General features: G+C 46.0%; 8 non-coding genes and 1 pseudogene across 8 annotated transcripts; all 9 read left to right on the forward strand.

Annotated features, from left to right (window-relative positions):
• Window positions 1-855: 855 nt before the first annotated feature.
• Window positions 856-1046, forward strand: LOC130311475 (U2 spliceosomal RNA). Its single transcript, XR_008859819.1, has one exon. It is a non-coding gene; the product is annotated as a U2 spliceosomal RNA (small nuclear RNA).
• A 2080-nt stretch (window positions 1047-3126) lies between these two features.
• On the forward strand, window positions 3127-3317 carry LOC130311476 (U2 spliceosomal RNA). Its single transcript, XR_008859820.1, has one exon. It is a non-coding gene; the product is annotated as a U2 spliceosomal RNA (small nuclear RNA).
• A 2088-nt stretch (window positions 3318-5405) lies between these two features.
• LOC130311477 (U2 spliceosomal RNA) lies at window positions 5406-5596 on the forward strand. Its single transcript, XR_008859821.1, has one exon. It is a non-coding gene; the product is annotated as a U2 spliceosomal RNA (small nuclear RNA).
• Window positions 5597-7691: 2095 nt separating this feature from the next.
• Window positions 7692-7882, forward strand: LOC130311479 (U2 spliceosomal RNA). Its single transcript, XR_008859823.1, has one exon. It is a non-coding gene; the product is annotated as a U2 spliceosomal RNA (small nuclear RNA).
• Window positions 7883-9968: 2086 nt separating this feature from the next.
• On the forward strand, window positions 9969-10159 carry LOC130311480 (U2 spliceosomal RNA). Its single transcript, XR_008859824.1, has one exon. It is a non-coding gene; the product is annotated as a U2 spliceosomal RNA (small nuclear RNA).
• Window positions 10160-12244: 2085 nt separating this feature from the next.
• On the forward strand, window positions 12245-12435 carry LOC130311481 (U2 spliceosomal RNA). The gene has a single exon (XR_008859825.1). It is a non-coding gene; the product is annotated as a U2 spliceosomal RNA (small nuclear RNA).
• Window positions 12436-14529: 2094 nt separating this feature from the next.
• Window positions 14530-14720, forward strand: LOC130311482 (U2 spliceosomal RNA). Its single transcript, XR_008859826.1, has one exon. It is a non-coding gene; the product is annotated as a U2 spliceosomal RNA (small nuclear RNA).
• Window positions 14721-16818: 2098 nt separating this feature from the next.
• Window positions 16819-17009, forward strand: LOC130311483 (U2 spliceosomal RNA). Its single transcript, XR_008859827.1, has one exon. It is a non-coding gene; the product is annotated as a U2 spliceosomal RNA (small nuclear RNA).
• Window positions 17010-19091: 2082 nt separating this feature from the next.
• Window positions 19092-19151, forward strand: LOC130311486 (U2 spliceosomal RNA; annotated as a pseudogene; the record flags this gene model as incomplete).

Consider the following 19151-nt stretch of genomic DNA (forward strand, 5'->3'; position numbering starts at 1 on the left):
TATATAAACGTATTCTCCGTTGAGATATTGCAGCCGCTGCTGTGTCCAGGCCCAGGAGCCTTAGCACTGTGCTGTGATGTCACTCAATACCACTGACATCACTAGGTGTAAACAACATCTCTCCTTTGCTGTGTATGTGACTATGGAGCTGTTTGGTGATGTCGTCTATTATGGCCTTCATAGAAGCAACAGGAGATTGTTGCATCCATCTAGAACCCTCAGAACTACAGTGCTATGATGTCACTCACTTCCACAGGCCTTGCAGAGTGTAAACAACAACAACCCAGCTTTGTTGTGTATGTAACCATAGGGATTTGTGATGTCACCTAGAACCTTCACAGCAGCGACAGCTTTATGAGGAGCATCAGCACTGCTCTGCCTGAGCAGAACCATCACCGCCATAGGTTGTCAAATAACCCGGATTTAACCCACACAGGTAAGTCCAATGGGGTGCAGGCATGTCCTCTATGCTTACAGCTTCCCGTGGGTGTTGGTTTGATACCGTTTGGGGACAGCCAAGGAGGCATCTGCAGGCAACAAAGGTAGGTGTGTGCTTGTGTGTGTGTTTCCTATGCAGATCCTAAGCCCAGTGTCACATGCAAGTAGGAGGAGTAAGAAGGGTTCCTGGCAAATCCGGGTTATGGATTGCATTTAAAAAGGCCCCGTGGGAGTGCAATGGGACCCTGTCTTGCTGCTTAGCAATAATGGTATGGGTTTAGGTTCTGCTGTGTGTACTGGTGGTTGACTGCCCCCCAGCCCAGAGTGTGCATGGAAAATTTTCTGGCAGCCTCCCTGACAGCAAGCAGTGATAGTGCCCATGAAGGGGACCTTGTTGGGCCCGCCCCTTTCACGGTTATCGCTTCTCGGCCTTTTGGCTAAGATCAAGTGTAGTATCTGTTCTTATCAGTTTAATATCTGATACGTCCCCTATCTGGGGACCATATATTAAATGGATTTTTGAGAACGGGGGCCGATTTCGAAGCTTGCTTCCGTCGCCCTATGCATTGACCCGATATGGCAGTATCTTCGGGTACAGTGCACCACCCCCTTACAGGGTTAAAAAGAAAGATTCCTACTTTCATTGCTACCTGCTTGCTGGCTAGCCAGCTAGCCAGCCCTGTGGGCCTTGCTGCTGCTGCTGCAGCCAAAAAACAAAAGGTGGTGCTGCTGCTGCTTCTGCTGCTTCTGCTTCTGCTTGTGTCTGGCCGCTGTTGGAGCGTCCAGGCACAGGACTTCTGCTGCTGCTGACTAAATGGCCTCCTTAATTGGATCATTTGAGTAGCCAGCACACCTGTGCAGGTAGGGCATGACATGATAGGCAGCTGCCTTGATAGCGGGTGGGTGCTGAATGTTCCTAATTGACAAAATAAGATTAATGCTTATGAAGAAATATAAAATCTCATCCCTTCCCCAATATCGCGCCACACCCCTACCCCTTAATTCCCTGGTTGAACTTGATGGACATATGTCTTTTTTCGACCGTACTAACTATGTAACTATGTAACATAACATGGGGGGGGTCTCCTGGCTGTTCACACAGGTGTGTCATTGCTGTACATTGACCATGCATTGCTTCTGTGGTATTGCAAAGGCAAAGACAAATGCTTCCAGCCATCCATTGCACTAATGGATTGGTCATCAGCTGGCTGTCTATGTCCCGCATCAATATAGACCAAAGTACAGAGGGTTAGGCTATGCTATTGTGCACCTACCTGATGCATCAGAAGGTGCGAGGCCCTTGCTAAATTCTGTGCACAGACTTTGAGATCTATACTTTAGACTGTATCTAAACCTGCTCCAACATGGACTGACATTCTGGCCTACTTTCAGCCGATGCGACTTGTCTGTCGCTGAACAGTCGCTTTTTATGTATTCAGCACCTATGTATAATGTTGTAAAAATGCTCTAGAAGCTAAAGTCGCAGAAATGTCACACATATTTGGCCTGCAACTTTCTGTGCGACAAATTCAGACAGGAAAAATCAGTATAAATCCTTAGAAAATTATCCCCCAGTGTCTCCATCTGCTGGCGGTATTGAATAAGCATTGCTGCACTGATGGGGTATGCATTAGACGAAAAAAAAGAAGAAAAAGAAGAATAATACGCCCAGAAAAGAGGCGAAAAGGAGAAAAACGTAAAAAAACGTGAAAAAAAAGTAAGAGGAAGAGAAGGGAAAAAAAGGTGGAAATGGGTTTAAAAGTGATTTCGGCGGAGAAATATATATATATATATATATATATATATATATATATACGCGCACACACACACATATATATAAACGTATTCTCCGTTGAGATATTGCAGCCGCTGCTGTGTCCAGGCCCAGGAGCCTTAGCACTGTGCTGTGATGTCACTCAATACCACTGACATCACTAGGTGTAAACAACATCTCTCCTTTGCTGTGTATGTGACTATGGAGCTGTTTGGTGATGTCGTCTATTATGGCCTTCATAGAAGCAACAGGAGATTGTTGCATCCATCTAGAACCCTCAGAACTACAGTGCTATGATGTCACTCACTTCCACAGGCCTTGCAGAGTGTAAACAACAACAACCCAGCTTTGTTGTGTATGTAACCATAGGGATTTGTGATGTCACCTAGAACCTTCACAGCAGCGACAGCTTTATGAGGAGCATCAGCACTGCTCTGCCTGAGCAGAACCATCACCGCCATAGGTTGTCAAATAACCCGGATTTAACCCACACAGGTAAGTCCAATGGGGTGCAGGCATGTCCTCTATGCTTACAGCTTCCCGTGGGTGTTGGTTTGATACCGTTTGGGGACAGCCAAGGAGGCATCTGCAGGCAACAAAGGTAGGTGTGTGCTTGTGTGTGTGTTTCCTATGCAGATCCTAAGCCCAGTGTCACATGCAAGTAGGAGGAGTAAGAAGGGTTCCTGGCAAATCCGGGTTATGGATTGCATTTAAAAAGGCCCCGTGGGAGTGCAATGGGCCCCTGTCTTGCTGCTTAGCAATAATGGTATGGGTTTAGGTTCTGCTGTGTGTACTGGTGGTTGACTGCCCCCCAGCCCAGAGTGTGCATGGAAAATTGTCTGGCAGCCTCCCTGACAGCAAGCAGTGATAGTGCCCATGAAGGGGACCTTGTTGGGCCCGCCCCTTTCACGGTTATCGCTTCTCGGCCTTTTGGCTAAGATCAAGTGTAGTATCTGTTCTTATCAGTTTAATATCTGATACGTCCCCTATCTGGGGACCATATATTAAATGGATTTTTGAGAACGGGGGCCGATTTCGAAGCTTGCTTCCGTCGCCCTATGCATTGACCCGATATGGCAGTATCTTCGGGTACAGTGCACCACCCCCTTACAGGGTTAAAAAGAAAGATTCCTACTTTCATTGCTACCTGCTTGCTGGCTAGCCAGCTAGCCAGCCCTGTGGGCCTTGCTGCTGCTGCTGCAGCCAAAAAACAAAAGGTGGTGCTGCTGCTGCTTCTGCTGCTTCTGCTTCTGCTTGTGTCTGGCCGCTGTTGGAGCGTCCAGGCACAGGACTTCTGCTGCTGCTGACTAAATGGCCTCCTTAATTGGATCATTTGAGTAGCCAGCACACCTGTGCAGGTAGGGCATGACATGATAGGCAGCTGCCTTGATAGCGGGTGGGTGCTGAATGTTCCTAATTGACAAAATAAGATTAATGCTTATGAAGAAATATAAAATCTCATCCCTTCCCCAATATCGCGCCACACCCCTACCCCTTAATTCCCTGGTTGAACTTGATGGACATATGTCTTTTTTCGACCGTACTAACTATGTAACTATGTAACATAACATGGGGGGGGTCTCCTGGCTGTTCACACAGGTGTGTCATTGCTGTACATTGACCATGCATTGCTTCTGTGGTATTGCAAAGGCAAAGACAAATGCTTCCAGCCATCCATTGCACTAATGGATTGGTCATCAGCTGGCTGTCTATGTCCCGCATCAATATAGACCAAAGTACAGAGGGTTAGGCTATGCTATTGTGCACCTACCTGATGCATCAGAAGGTGCGAGGCCCTTGCTAAATTCTGTGCACAGACTTTGAGATCTATACTTTAGACTGTATCTAAACCTGCTCCAACATGGACTGACATTCTGGCCTACTTTCAGCCGATGCGACTTGTCTGTCGCTGAACAGTCGCTTTTTATGTATTCAGCACCTATGTATAATGTTGTAAAAATGCTCTAGAAGCTAAAGTCGCAGAAATGTCACACATATTTGGCCTGCAACTTTCTGTGCGACAAATTCAGACAGGAAAAATCAGTATAAATCCTTAGAAAATTATCCCCCAGTGTCTCCATCTGCTGGCGGTATTGAATAAGCATTGCTGCACTGATGGGGTATGCATTAGACGAAAAAAAAGAAGAAAAAGAAGAATAATACGCCCAGAAAAGAGGCGAAAAGGAGAAAAACGTAAAAAAACGTGAAAAAAAAGTAAGAGGAAGAGAAGGGAAAAAAAGGTGGAAATGGGTTTAAAAGTGATTTCGGCGGAGAAATATATATATATATATATATATATATATATATATATATATATATACGCGCACACACACACATATATATAAACGTATTCTCCGTTGAGATATTGCAGCCGCTGCTGTGTCCAGGCCCAGGAGCCTTAGCACTGTGCTGTGATGTCACTCAATACCACTGACATCACTAGGTGTAAACAACATCTCTCCTTTGCTGTGTATGTGACTATGGAGCTGTTTGGTGATGTCGTCTATTATGGCCTTCATAGAAGCAACAGGAGATTGTTGCATCCATCTAGAACCCTCAGAACTACAGTGCTATGATGTCACTCACTTCCACAGGCCTTGCAGAGTGTAAACAACAACAACCCAGCTTTGTTGTGTATGTAACCATAGGGATTTGTGATGTCACCTAGAACCTTCACAGCAGCGACAGCTTTATGAGGAGCATCAGCACTGCTCTGCCTGAGCAGAACCATCACCGCCATAGGTTGTCAAATAACCCGGATTTAACCCACACAGGTAAGTCCAATGGGGTGCAGGCATGTCCTCTATGCTTACAGCTTCCCGTGGGTGTTGGTTTGATACCGTTTGGGGACAGCCAAGGAGGCATCTGCAGGCAACAAAGGTAGGTGTGTGCTTGTGTGTGTGTTTCCTCTGCAGATCCTAAGCCCAGTGTCACATGCAAGTAGGAGGAGTAAGAAGGGTTCCTGGCAAATCCGGGTTATGGATTGCATTTAAAAAGGCCCCGTGGGAGTGCAATGGGCCCCTGTCTTGCTGCTTAGCAATAATGGTATGGGTTTAGGTTCTGCTGTGTGTACTGGTGGTTGACTGCCCCCCAGCCCAGAGTGTGCATGGAAAATTGTCTGGCAGCCTCCCTGACAGCAAGCAGTGATAGTGCCCATGAAGGGGACCTTGTTGGGCCCGCCCCTTTCACGGTTATCGCTTCTCGGCCTTTTGGCTAAGATCAAGTGTAGTATCTGTTCTTATCAGTTTAATATCTGATACGTCCCCTATCTGGGGACCATATATTAAATGGATTTTTGAGAACGGGGGCCGATTTCGAAGCTTGCTTCCGTCGCCCTATGCATTGACCCGATATGGCAGTATCTTCGGGTACAGTGCACCACCCCCTTACAGGGTTAAAAAGAAAGATTCCTACTTTCATTGCTACCTGCTTGCTGGCTAGCCAGCTAGCCAGCCCTGTGGGCCTTGCTGCTGCTGCTGCAGCCAAAAAACAAAAGGTGGTGCTGCTGCTGCTTCTGCTGCTTCTGCTTCTGCTTGTGTCTGGCCGCTGTTGGAGCGTCCAGGCACAGGACTTCTGCTGCTGCTGACTAAATGGCCTCCTTAATTGGATCATTTGAGTAGCCAGCACACCTGTGCAGGTAGGGCATGACATGATAGGCAGCTGCCTTGATAGCGGGTGGGTGCTGAATGTTCCTAATTGACAAAATAAGATTAATGCTTATGAAGAAATATAAAATCTCATCCCTTCCCCAATATCGCGCCACACCCCTACCCCTTAATTCCCTGGTTGAACTTGATGGACATATGTCTTTTTTCGACCGTACTAACTATGTAACTATGTAACATAACATGGGGGGGTCTCCTGGCTGTTCACACAGGTGTGTCATTGCTGTACATTGACCATGCATTGCTTCTGTGGTATTGCAAAGGCAAAGACAAATGCTTCCAGCCATCCATTGCACTAATGGATTGGTCATCAGCTGGCTGTCTATGTCCCGCATCAATATAGACCAAAGTACAGAGGGTTAGGCTATGCTATTGTGCACCTACCTGATGCATCAGAAGGTGCGAGGCCCTTGCTAAATTCTGTGCACAGACTTTGAGATCTATACTTTAGACTGTATCTAAACCTGCTCCAACATGGACTGACATTCTGGCCTACTTTCAGCCGATGCGACTTGTCTGTCGCTGAACAGTCGCTTTTTATGTATTCAGCACCTATGTATAATGTTGTAAAAATGCTCTAGAAGCTAAAGTCGCAGAAATGTCACACATATTTGGCCTGCAACTTTCTGTGCGACAAATTCAGACAGGAAAAATCAGTATAAATCCTTAGAAAATTATCCCCCAGTGTCTCCATCTGCTGGCGGTATTGAATAAGCATTGCTGCACTGATGGGGTATGCATTAGACGAAAAAAAAGAAGAAAAAGAAGAATAATACGCCCAGAAAAGAGGCGAAAAGGAGAAAAACGTAAAAAAACGTGAAAAAAAAGTAAGAGGAAGAGAAGGGAAAAAAAGGTGGAAATGGGTTTAAAAGTGATTTCGGCGGAGAAATATATATATATATATATATATATATATATATATATATATATATATATATATACGCGCACACACACACATATATATAAACGTATTCTCCGTTGAGATATTGCAGCCGCTGCTGTGTCCAGGCCCAGGAGCCTTAGCACTGTGCTGTGATGTCACTCAATACCACTGACATCACTAGGTGTAAACAACATCTCTCCTTTGCTGTGTATGTGACTATGGAGCTGTTTGGTGATGTCGTCTATTATGGCCTTCATAGAAGCAACAGGAGATTGTTGCATCCATCTAGAACCCTCAGAACTACAGTGCTATGATGTCACTCACTTCCACAGGCCTTGCAGAGTGTAAACAACAACAACCCAGCTTTGTTGTGTATGTAACCATAGGGATTTGTGATGTCACCTAGAACCTTCACAGCAGCGACAGCTTTATGAGGAGCATCAGCACTGCTCTGCCTGAGCAGAACCATCACCGCCATAGGTTGTCAAATAACCCGGATTTAACCCACACAGGTAAGTCCAATGGGGTGCAGGCATGTCCTCTATGCTTACAGCTTCCCGTGGGTGTTGGTTTGATACCGTTTGGGGACAGCCAAGGAGGCATCTGCAGGCAACAAAGGTAGGTGTGTGCTTGTGTGTGTGTTTCCTATGCAGATCCTAAGCCCAGTGTCACATGCAAGTAGGAGGAGTAAGAAGGGTTCCTGGCAAATCCGGGTTATGGATTGCATTTAAAAAGGCCCCGTGGGAGTGCAATGGGACCCTGTCTTGCTGCTTAGCAATAATGGTATGGGTTTAGGTTCTGCTGTGTGTACTGGTGGTTGACTGCCCCCCAGCCCAGAGTGTGCATGGAAAATTTTCTGGCAGCCTCCCTGACAGCAAGCAGTGATAGTGCCCATGAAGGGGACCTTGTTGGGCCCGCCCCTTTCACGGTTATCGCTTCTCGGCCTTTTGGCTAAGATCAAGTGTAGTATCTGTTCTTATCAGTTTAATATCTGATACGTCCCCTATCTGGGGACCATATATTAAATGGATTTTTGAGAACGGGGGCCGATTTCGAAGCTTGCTTCCGTCGCCCTATGCATTGACCCGATATGGCAGTATCTTCGGGTACAGTGCACCACCCCCTTACAGGGTTAAAAAGAAAGATTCCTACTTTCATTGCTACCTGCTTGCTGGCTAGCCAGCTAGCCAGCCCTGTGGGCCTTGCTGCTGCTGCTGCAGCCAAAAAACAAAAGGTGGTGCTGCTGCTGCTTCTGCTGCTTCTGCTTCTGCTTGTGTCTGGCCGCTGTTGGAGCGTCCAGGCACAGGACTTCTGCTGCTGCTGACTAAATGGCCTCCTTAATTGGATCATTTGAGTAGCCAGCACACCTGTGCAGGTAGGGCATGACATGATAGGCAGCTGCCTTGATAGCGGGTGGGTGCTGAATGTTCCTAATTGACAAAATAAGATTAATGCTTATGAAGAAATATAAAATCTCATCCCTTCCCCAATATCGCGCCACACCCCTACCCCTTAATTCCCTGGTTGAACTTGATGGACATATGTCTTTTTTCGACCGTACTAACTATGTAACTATGTAACATAACATGGGGGGGGTCTCCTGGCTGTTCACACAGGTGTGTCATTGCTGTACATTGACCATGCATTGCTTCTGTGGTATTGCAAAGGCAAAGACAAATGCTTCCAGCCATCCATTGCACTAATGGATTGGTCATCAGCTGGCTGTCTATGTCCCGCATCAATATAGACCAAAGTACAGAGGGTTAGGCTATGCTATTGTGCACCTACCTGATGCATCAGAAGGTGCGAGGCCCTTGCTAAATTCTGTGCACAGACTTTGAGATCTATACTTTAGACTGTATCTAAACCTGCTCCAACATGGACTGACATTCTGGCCTACTTTCAGCCGATGCGACTTGTCTGTCGCTGAACAGTCGCTTTTTATGTATTCAGCACCTATGTATAATGTTGTAAAAATGCTCTAGAAGCTAAAGTCGCAGAAATGTCACACATATTTGGCCTGCAACTTTCTGTGCGACAAATTCAGACAGGAAAAATCAGTATAAATCCTTAGAAAATTATCCCCCAGTGTCTCCATCTGCTGGCGGTATTGAATAAGCATTGCTGCACTGATGGGGTATGCATTAGACGAAAAAAAAGAAGAAAAAGAAGAATAATACGCCCAGAAAAGAGGCGAAAAGGAGAAAAACGTAAAAAAACGTGAAAAAAAAGTAAGAGGAAGAGAAGGGAAAAAAAGGTGGAAATGGGTTTAAAAGTGATTTCGGCGGAGAAATATATATATATATATATATATATATATATATATATATATATACGCGCACACACACACATATATATAAACGTATTCTCCGTTGAGATATTGCAGCCGCTGCTGTGTCCAGGCCCAGGAGCCTTAGCACTGTGCTGTGATGTCACTCAATACCACTGACATCACTAGGTGTAAACAACATCTCTCCTTTGCTGTGTATGTGACTATGGAGCTGTTTGGTGATGTCGTCTATTATGGCCTTCATAGAAGCAACAGGAGATTGTTGCATCCATCTAGAACCCTCAGAACTACAGTGCTATGATGTCACTCACTTCCACAGGCCTTGCAGAGTGTAAACAACAACAACCCAGCTTTGTTGTGTATGTAACCATAGGGATTTGTGATGTCACCTAGAACCTTCACAGCAGCGACAGCTTTATGAGGAGCATCAGCACTGCTCTGCCTGAGCAGAACCATCACCGCCATAGGTTGTCAAATAACCCGGATTTAACCCACACAGGTAAGTCCAATGGGGTGCAGGCATGTCCTCTATGCTTACAGCTTCCCGTGGGTGTTGGTTTGATACCGTTTGGGGACAGCCAAGGAGGCATCTGCAGGCAACAAAGGTAGGTGTGTGCTTGTGTGTGTGTTTCCTCTGCAGATCCTAAGCCCAGTGTCACATGCAAGTAGGAGGAGTAAGAAGGGTTCCTGGCAAATCCGGGTTATGGATTGCATTTAAAAAGGCCCCGTGGGAGTGCAATGGGCCCCTGTCTTGCTGCTTAGCAATAATGGTATGGGTTTAGGTTCTGCTGTGTGTACTGGTGGTTGACTGCCCCCCAGCCCAGAGTGTGCATGGAAAATTGTCTGGCAGCCTCCCTGACAGCAAGCAGTGATAGTGCCCATGAAGGGGACCTTGTTGGGCCCGCCCCTTTCACGGTTATCGCTTCTCGGCCTTTTGGCTAAGATCAAGTGTAGTATCTGTTCTTATCAGTTTAATATCTGATACGTCCCCTATCTGGGGACCATATATTAAATGGATTTTTGAGAACGGGGGCCGATTTCGAAGCTTGCTTCCGTCGCCCTATGCATTGACCCGATATGGCAGTATCTTCGGGTACAGTGCACCACCCCCTTACAGGGTTAAAAAGAAAGATTCCTACTTTCATTGCTACCTGCTTGCTGGCTAGCCAGCTAGCCAGCCCTGTGGGCCTTGCTGCTGCTGCTGCAGCCAAAAAACAAAAGGTGGTGCTGCTGCTGCTTCTGCTGCTTCTGCTTCTGCTTGTGTCTGGCCGCTGTTGGAGCGTCCAGGCACAGGACTTCTGCTGCTGCTGACTAAATGGCCTCCTTAATTGGATCATTTGAGTAGCCAGCACACCTGTGCAGGTAGGGCATGACATGATAGGCAGCTGCCTTGATAGCGGGTGGGTGCTGAATGTTCCTAATTGACAAAATAAGATTAATGCTTATGAAGAAATATAAAATCTCATCCCTTCCCCAATATCGCGCCACACCCCTACCCCTTAATTCCCTGGTTGAACTTGATGGACATATGTCTTTTTTCGACCGTACTAACTATGTAACTATGTAACATAACATGGGGGGGTCTCCTGGCTGTTCACACAGGTGTGTCATTGCTGTACATTGACCATGCATTGCTTCTGTGGTATTGCAAAGGCAAAGACAAATGCTTCCAGCCATCCATTGCACTAATGGATTGGTCATCAGCTGGCTGTCTATGTCCCGCATCAATATAGACCAAAGTACAGAGGGTTAGGCTATGCTATTGTGCACCTACCTGATGCATCAGAAGGTGCGAGGCCCTTGCTAAATTCTGTGCACAGACTTTGAGATCTATACTTTAGACTGTATCTAAACCTGCTCCAACATGGACTGACATTCTGGCCTACTTTCAGCCGATGCGACTTGTCTGTCGCTGAACAGTCGCTTTTTATGTATTCAGCACCTATGTATAATGTTGTAAAAATGCTCTAGAAGCTAAAGTCGCAGAAATGTCACACATATTTGGCCTGCAACTTTCTGTGCGACAAATTCAGACAGGAAAAATCAGTATAAATCCTTAGAAAATTATCCCCCAGTGTCTCCATCTGCTGGCGGTATTGAATAAGCATTGCTGCACTGATGGGGTATGCATTAGACGAAAAAAAAGAAGAAAAAGAAGAATAATACGCCCAGAAAAGAGGCGAAAAGGAGAAAAACGTAAAAAAACGTGAAAAAAAAGTAAGAGGAAGAGAAGGGAAAAAAAGGTGGAAATGGGTTTAAAAGTGATTTCGGCGGAGAAATATATATATATATATATATATATATATATATATATATATATACGCGCACACACACACATATATATAAACGTATTCTCCGTTGAGATATTGCAGCCGCTGCTGTGTCCAGGCCCAGGAGCCTTAGCACTGTGCTGTGATGTCACTCAATACCACTGACATCACTAGGTGTAAACAACATCTCTCCTTTGCTGTGTATGTGACTATGGAGCTGTTTGGTGATGTCGTCTATTATGGCCTTCATAGAAGCAACAGGAGATTGTTGCATCCATCTAGAACCCTCAGAACTACAGTGCTATGATGTCACTCACTTCCACAGGCCTTGCAGAGTGTAAACAACAACAACCCAGCTTTGTTGTGTATGTAACCATAGGGATTTGTGATGTCACCTAGAACCTTCACAGCAGCGACAGCTTTATGAGGAGCATCAGCACTGCTCTGCCTGAGCAGAACCATCACCGCCATAGGTTGTCAAATAACCCGGATTTAACCCACACAGGTAAGTCCAATGGGGTGCAGGCATGTCCTCTATGCTTACAGCTTCCCGTGGGTGTTGGTTTGATACCGTTTGGGGACAGCCAAGGAGGCATCTGCAGGCAACAAAGGTAGGTGTGTGCTTGTGTGTGTGTTTCCTATGCAGATCCTAAGCCCAGTGTCACATGCAAGTAGGAGGAGTAAGAAGGGTTCCTGGCAAATCCGGGTTATGGATTGCATTTAAAAAGGCCCCGTGGGAGTGCAATGGGCCCCTGTCTTGCTGCTTAGCAATAATGGTATGGGTTTAGGTTCTGCTGTGTGTACTGGTGGTTGACTGCCCCCCAGCCCAGAGTGTGCATGGAAAATTGTCTGGCAGCCTCCCTGACAGCAAGCAGTGATAGTGCCCATGAAGGGGACCTTGTTGGGCCCGCCCCTTTCACGGTTATCGCTTCTCGGCCTTTTGGCTAAGATCAAGTGTAGTATCTGTTCTTATCAGTTTAATATCTGATACGTCCCCTATCTGGGGACCATATATTAAATGGATTTTTGAGAACGGGGGCCGATTTCGAAGCTTGCTTCCGTCGCCCTATGCATTGACCCGATATGGCAGTATCTTCGGGTACAGTGCACCACCCCCTTACAGGGTTAAAAAGAAAGATTCCTACTTTCATTGCTACCTGCTTGCTGGCTAGCCAGCTAGCCAGCCCTGTGGGCCTTGCTGCTGCTGCTGCAGCCAAAAAACAAAAGGTGGTGCTGCTGCTGCTTCTGCTGCTTCTGCTTCTGCTTGTGTCTGGCCGCTGTTGGAGCGTCCAGGCACAGGACTTCTGCTGCTGCTGACTAAATGGCCTCCTTAATTGGATCATTTGAGTAGCCAGCACACCTGTGCAGGTAGGGCATGACATGATAGGCAGCTGCCTTGATAGCGGGTGGGTGCTGAATGTTCCTAATTGACAAAATAAGATTAATGCCTATGAAGAAATATAAAATCTCATCCCTTCCCCAATATCGCGCCACACCCCTACCCCTTAATTCCCTGGTTGAACTTGATGGACATATGTCTTTTTTCGACCGTACTAACTATGTAACTATGTAACATAACATGGGGGGGGTCTCCTGGCTGTTCACACAGGTGTGTCATTGCTGTACATTGACCATGCATTGCTTCTGTGGTATTGCAAAGGCAAAGACAAATGCTTCCAGCCATCCATTGCACTAATGGATTGGTCATCAGCTGGCTGTCTATGTCCCGCATCAATATAGACCAAAGTACAGAGGGTTAGGCTATGCTATTGTGCACCTACCTGATGCATCAGAAGGTGCGAGGCCCTTGCTAAATTCTGTGCACAGACTTTGAGATCTATACTTTAGACTGTATCTAAACCTGCTCCAACATGGACTGACATTCTGGCCTACTTTCAGCCGATGCGACTTGTCTGTCGCTGAACAGTCGCTTTTTATGTATTCAGCACCTATGTATAATGTTGTAAAAATGCTCTAGAAGCTAAAGTCGCAGAAATGTCACACATATTTGGCCTGCAACTTTCTGTGCGACAAATTCAGACAGGAAAAATCAGTATAAATCCTTAGAAAATTATCCCCCAGTGTCTCCATCTGCTGGCGGTATTGAATAAGCATTGCTGCACTGATGGGGTATGCATTAGACGAAAAAAAAGAAGAAAAAGAAGAATAATACGCCCAGAAAAGAGGCGAAAAGGAGAAAAACGTAAAAAAACGTGAAAAAAAAGTAAGAGGAAGAGAAGGGAAAAAAAGGTGGAAATGGGTTTAAAAGTGATTTCGGCGGAGAAATATATATATATATATATACATATATATATATATATATATATATATATATACGCGCACACACACACATATATATAAACGTATTCTCCGTTGAGATATTGCAGCCGCTGCTGTGTCCAGGCCCAGGAGCCTTAGCACTGTGCTGTGATGTCACTCAATACCACTGACATCACTAGGTGTAAACAACATCTCTCCTTTGCTGTGTATGTGACTATGGAGCTGTTTGGTGATGTCGTCTATTATGGCCTTCATAGAAGCAACAGGAGATTGTTGCATCCATCTAGAACCCTCAGAACTACAGTGCTATGATGTCACTCACTTCCACAGGCCTTGCAGAGTGTAAACAACAACAACCCAGCTTTGTTGTGTATGTAACCATAGGGATTTGTGATGTCACCTAGAACCTTCACAGCAGCGACAGCTTTATGAGGAGCATCAGCACTGCTCTGCCTGAGCAGAACCATCACCGCCATAGGTTGTCAAATAACCCGGATTTAACCCACACAGGTAAGTCCAATGGGGTGCAGGCATGTCCTCTATGCTTACAGCTTCCCGTGGGTGTTGGTTTGATACCGTTTGGGGACAGCCAAGGAGGCATCTGCAGGCAACAAAGGTAGGTGTGTGCTTGTGTGTGTGTTTCCTATGCAGATCCTAAGCCCAGTGTCACATGCAAGTAGGAGGAGTAAGAAGGGTTCCTGGCAAATCCGGGTTATGGATTGCATTTAAAAAGGCCCCGTGGGAGTGCAATGGGCCCCTGTCTTGCTGCTTAGCAATAATGGTATGGGTTTAGGTTCTGCTGTGTGTACTGGTGGTTGACTGCCCCCCAGCCCAGAGTGTGCATGGAAAATTGTCTGGCAGCCTCCCTGACAGCAAGCAGTGATAGTGCCCATGAAGGGGACCTTGTTGGGCCCGCCCCTTTCACGGTTATCGCTTCTCGGCCTTTTGGCTAAGATCAAGTGTAGTATCTGTTCTTATCAGTTTAATATCTGATACGTCCCCTATCTGGGGACCATATATTAAATGGATTTTTGAGAACGGGGGCCGATTTCGAAGCTTGCTTCCGTCGCCCTATGCATTGACCCGATATGGCAGTATCTTCGGGTACAGTGCACCACCCCCTTACAGGGTTAAAAAGAAAGATTCCTACTTTCATTGCTACCTGCTTGCTGGCTAGCCAGCTAGCCAGCCCTGTGGGCCTTGCTGCTGCTGCTGCAGCCAAAAAACAAAAGGTGGTGCTGCTGCTGCTTCTGCTGCTTCTGCTTCTGCTTGTGTCTGGCCGCTGTTGGAGCGTCCAGGCACAGGACTTCTGCTGCTGCTGACTAAATGGCCTCCTTAATTGGATCATTTGAGTAGCCAGCACACCTGTGCAGGTAGGGCATGACATGATAGGCAGCTGCCTTGATAGCGGGTGGGTGCTGAATGTTCCTAATTGACAAAATAAGATTAATGCTTATGAAGAAATATAAAATCTCATCCCTTCCCCAATATCGCGCCACACCCCTACCCCTTAATTCCCTGGTTGAACTTGATGGACATATGTCTTTTTTCGACCGTACTAACTATGTAACTATGTAACATAACATGGGGGGGGTCTCCTGGCTGTTCACACAGGTGTGTCATTGCTGTACATTGACCATGCATTGCTTCTGTGGTATTGCAAAGGCAAAGACAAATGCTTCCAGCCATCCATTGCACTAATGGATTGGTCATCAGCTGGCTGTCTATGTCCCGCATCAATATAGACCAAAGTACAGAGGGTTAGGCTATGCTATTGTGCACCTACCTGATGCATCAGAAGGTGCGAGGCCCTTGCTAAATTCTGTGCACAGACTTTGAGATCTATACTTTAGACTGTATCTAAACCTGCTCCAACATGGACTGACATTCTGGCCTACTTTCAGCCGATGCGACTTGTCTGTCGCTGAACAGTCGCTTTTTATGTATTCAGCACCTATGTATAATGTTGTAAAAATGCTCTAGAAGCTAAAGTCGCAGAAATGTCACACATATTTGGCCTGCAACTTTCTGTGCGACAAATTCAGACAGGAAAAATCAGTATAAATCCTTAGAAAATTATCCCCCAGTGTCTCCATCTGCTGGCGGTATTGAATAAGCATTGCTGCACTGATGGGGTATGCATTAGACGAAAAAAAAGAAGAAAAAGAAGAATAATACGCCCAGAAAAGAGGCGAAAAGGAGAAAAACGTAAAAAAACGTGAAAAAAAAGTAAGAGGAAGAGAAGGGAAAAAAAGGTGGAAATGGGTTTAAAAGTGATTTCGGCGGAGAAATATATATATATATATATACATATATATATATATATATATATATATATATATATACGCGCACACACACACATATATATAAACGTATTCTCCGTTGAGATATTGCAGCCGCTGCTGTGTCCAGGCCCAGGAGCCTTAGCACTGTGCTGTGATGTCACTCAATACCACTGACATCACTAGGTGTAAACAACATCTCTCCTTTGCTGTGTATGTGACTATGGAGCTGTTTGGTGATGTCGTCTATTATGGCCTTCATAGAAGCAACAGGAGATTGTTGCATCCATCTAGAACCCTCAGAACTACAGTGCTATGATGTCACTCACTTCCACAGGCCTTGCAGAGTGTAAACAACAACAACCCAGCTTTGTTGTGTATGTAACCATAGGGATTTGTGATGTCACCTAGAACCTTCACAGCAGCGACAGCTTTATGAGGAGCATCAGCACTGCTCTGCCTGAGCAGAACCATCACCGCCATAGGTTGTCAAATAACCCGGATTTAACCCACACAGGTAAGTCCAATGGGGTGCAGGCATGTCCTCTATGCTTACAGCTTCCCGTGGGTGTTGGTTTGATACCGTTTGGGGACAGCCAAGGAGGCATCTGCAGGCAACAAAGGTAGGTGTGTGCTTGTGTGTGTGTTTCCTATGCAGATCCTAAGCCCAGTGTCACATGCAAGTAGGAGGAGTAAGAAGGGTTCCTGGCAAATCCGGGTTATGGATTGCATTTAAAAAGGCCCCGTGGGAGTGCAATGGGCCCCTGTCTTGCTGCTTAGCAATAATGGTATGGGTTTAGGTTCTGCTGTGTGTACTGGTGGTTGACTGCCCCCCAGCCCAGAGTGTGCATGGAAAATTGTCTGGCAGCCTCCCTGACAGCAAGCAGTGATAGTGCCCATGAAGGGGACCTTGTTGGGCCCGCCCCTTTCACGGTTATCGCTTCTCGGCCTTTTGGCTAAGATCAAGTGTAGTATCTGTTCTTATCAGTTTAATATCTGATACGTCCCCTATCTGGGGACCATATATTAAATGGATTTTTGAGAACGGGGGCCGATTTCGAAGCTTGCTTCCGTCGCCCTATGCATTGACCCGATATGGCAGTATCTTCGGGTACAGTGCACCACCCCCTTACAGGGTTAAAAAGAAAGATTCCTACTTTCATTGCTACCTGCTTGCTGGCTAGCCAGCTAGCCAGCCCTGTGGGCCTTGCTGCTGCTGCTGCAGCCAAAAAACAAAAGGTGGTGCTGCTGCTGCTTCTGCTGCTTCTGCTTCTGCTTGTGTCTGGCCGCTGTTGGAGCGTCCAGGCACAGGACTTCTGCTGCTGCTGACTAAATGGCCTCCTTAATTGGATCATTTGAGTAGCCAGCACACCTGTGCAGGTAGGGCATGACATGATAGGCAGCTGCCTTGATAGCGGGTGGGTGCTGAATGTTCCTAATTGACAAAATAAGATTAATGCTTATGAAGAAATATAAAATCTCATCCCTTCCCCAATATCGCGCCACACCCCTACCCCTTAATTCCCTGGTTGAACTTGATGGACATATGTCTTTTTTCGACCGTACTAACTATGTAACTATGTAACATAACATGGGGGGGGTCTCCTGGCTGTTCACACAGGTGTGTCATTGCTGTACATTGACCATGCATTGCTTCTGTGGTATTGCAAAGGCAAAGACAAATGCTTCCAGCCATCCATTGCACTAATGGATTGGTCATCAGCTGGCTGTCTATGTCCCGCATCAATATAGACCAAAGTACAGAGGGTTAGGCTATGCTATTGTGCACCTACCTGATGCATCAGAAGGTGCGAGGCCCTTGCTAAATTCTGTGCACAGACTTTGAGATCTATACTTTAGACTGTATCTAAACCTGCTCCAACATGGACTGACATTCTGGCCTACTTTCAGCCGATGCGACTTGTCTGTCGCTGAACAGTCGCTTTTTATGTATTCAGCACCTATTTATAATGTTGTAAAAATGCTCTAGAAGCTAAAGTCGCAGAAATGTCACACATATTTGGCCTGCAACTTTCTGTGCGACAAATTCAGACAGGAAAAATCAGTATAAATCCTTAGAAAATTATCCCCCAGTGTCTCCATCTGCTGGCGGTATTGAATAAGCATTGCTGCACTGATGGGGTATGCATTAGACGAAAAAAAAGAAGAAAAAGAAGAATAATACGCCCAGAAAAGAGGCGAAAAGGAGAAAAACGTAAAAAAACGTGAAAAAAAAGTAAGAGGAAGAGAAGGGAAAAAAAGGTGGAAATGGGTTTAAAAGTGATTTCGGCGGAGAAATATATATATATATATATATATATATATATATATATATACGCGCACACACACACATATATATAAACGTATTCTCCGTTGAGATATTGCAGCCGCTGCTGTGTCCAGGCCCAGGAGCCTTAGCACTGTGCTGTGATGTCACTCAATACCACTGACATCACTAGGTGTAAACAACATCTCTCCTTTGCTGTGTATGTGACTATGGAGCTGTTTGGTGATGTCGTCTATTATGGCCTTCATAGAAGCAACAGGAGATTGTTGCATCCATCTAGAACCCTCAGAACTACAGTGCTATGATGTCACTCACTTCCACAGGCCTTGCAGAGTGTAAACAACAACAACCCAGCTTTGTTGTGTATGTAACCATAGGGATTTGTGATGTCACCTAGAACCTTCACAGCAGCGACAGCTTTATGAGGAGCATCAGCACTGCTCTGCCTGAGCAGAACCATCACCGCCATAGGTTGTCAAATAACCCGGATTTAACCCACACAGGTAAGTCCAATGGGGTGCAGGCATGTCCTCTATGCTTACAGCTTCCCGTGGGTGTTGGTTTGATACCGTTTGGGGACAGCCAAGGAGGCATCTGCAGGCAACAAAGGTAGGTGTGTGCTTGTGTGTGTGTTTCCTATGCAGATCCTAAGCCCAGTGTCACATGCAAGTAGGAGGAGTAAGAAGGGTTCCTGGCAAATCCGGGTTATGGATTGCATTTAAAAAGGCCCCGTGGGAGTGCAATGGGCCCCTGTCTTGCTGCTTAGCAATAATGGTATGGGTTTAGGTTCTGCTGTGTGTACTGGTGGTTGACTGCCCCCCAGCCCAGAGTGTGCATGGAAAATTGTCTGGCAGCCTCCCTGACAGCAAGCAGTGATAGTGCCCATGAAGGGGACCTTGTTGGGCCCGCCCCTTTCACGGTTATCGCTTCTCGGCCTTTTGGCTAAGATCAAGTGTAGTATCTGTTCTTATCAGTTTAATAT

The sequence above is a fragment of the Hyla sarda genome, unplaced genomic scaffold (genome assembly GCF_029499605.1).
Source record: "Hyla sarda isolate aHylSar1 unplaced genomic scaffold, aHylSar1.hap1 scaffold_1638, whole genome shotgun sequence".
Lineage (NCBI taxonomy): Eukaryota > Metazoa > Chordata > Amphibia > Anura > Hylidae > Hyla > Hyla sarda.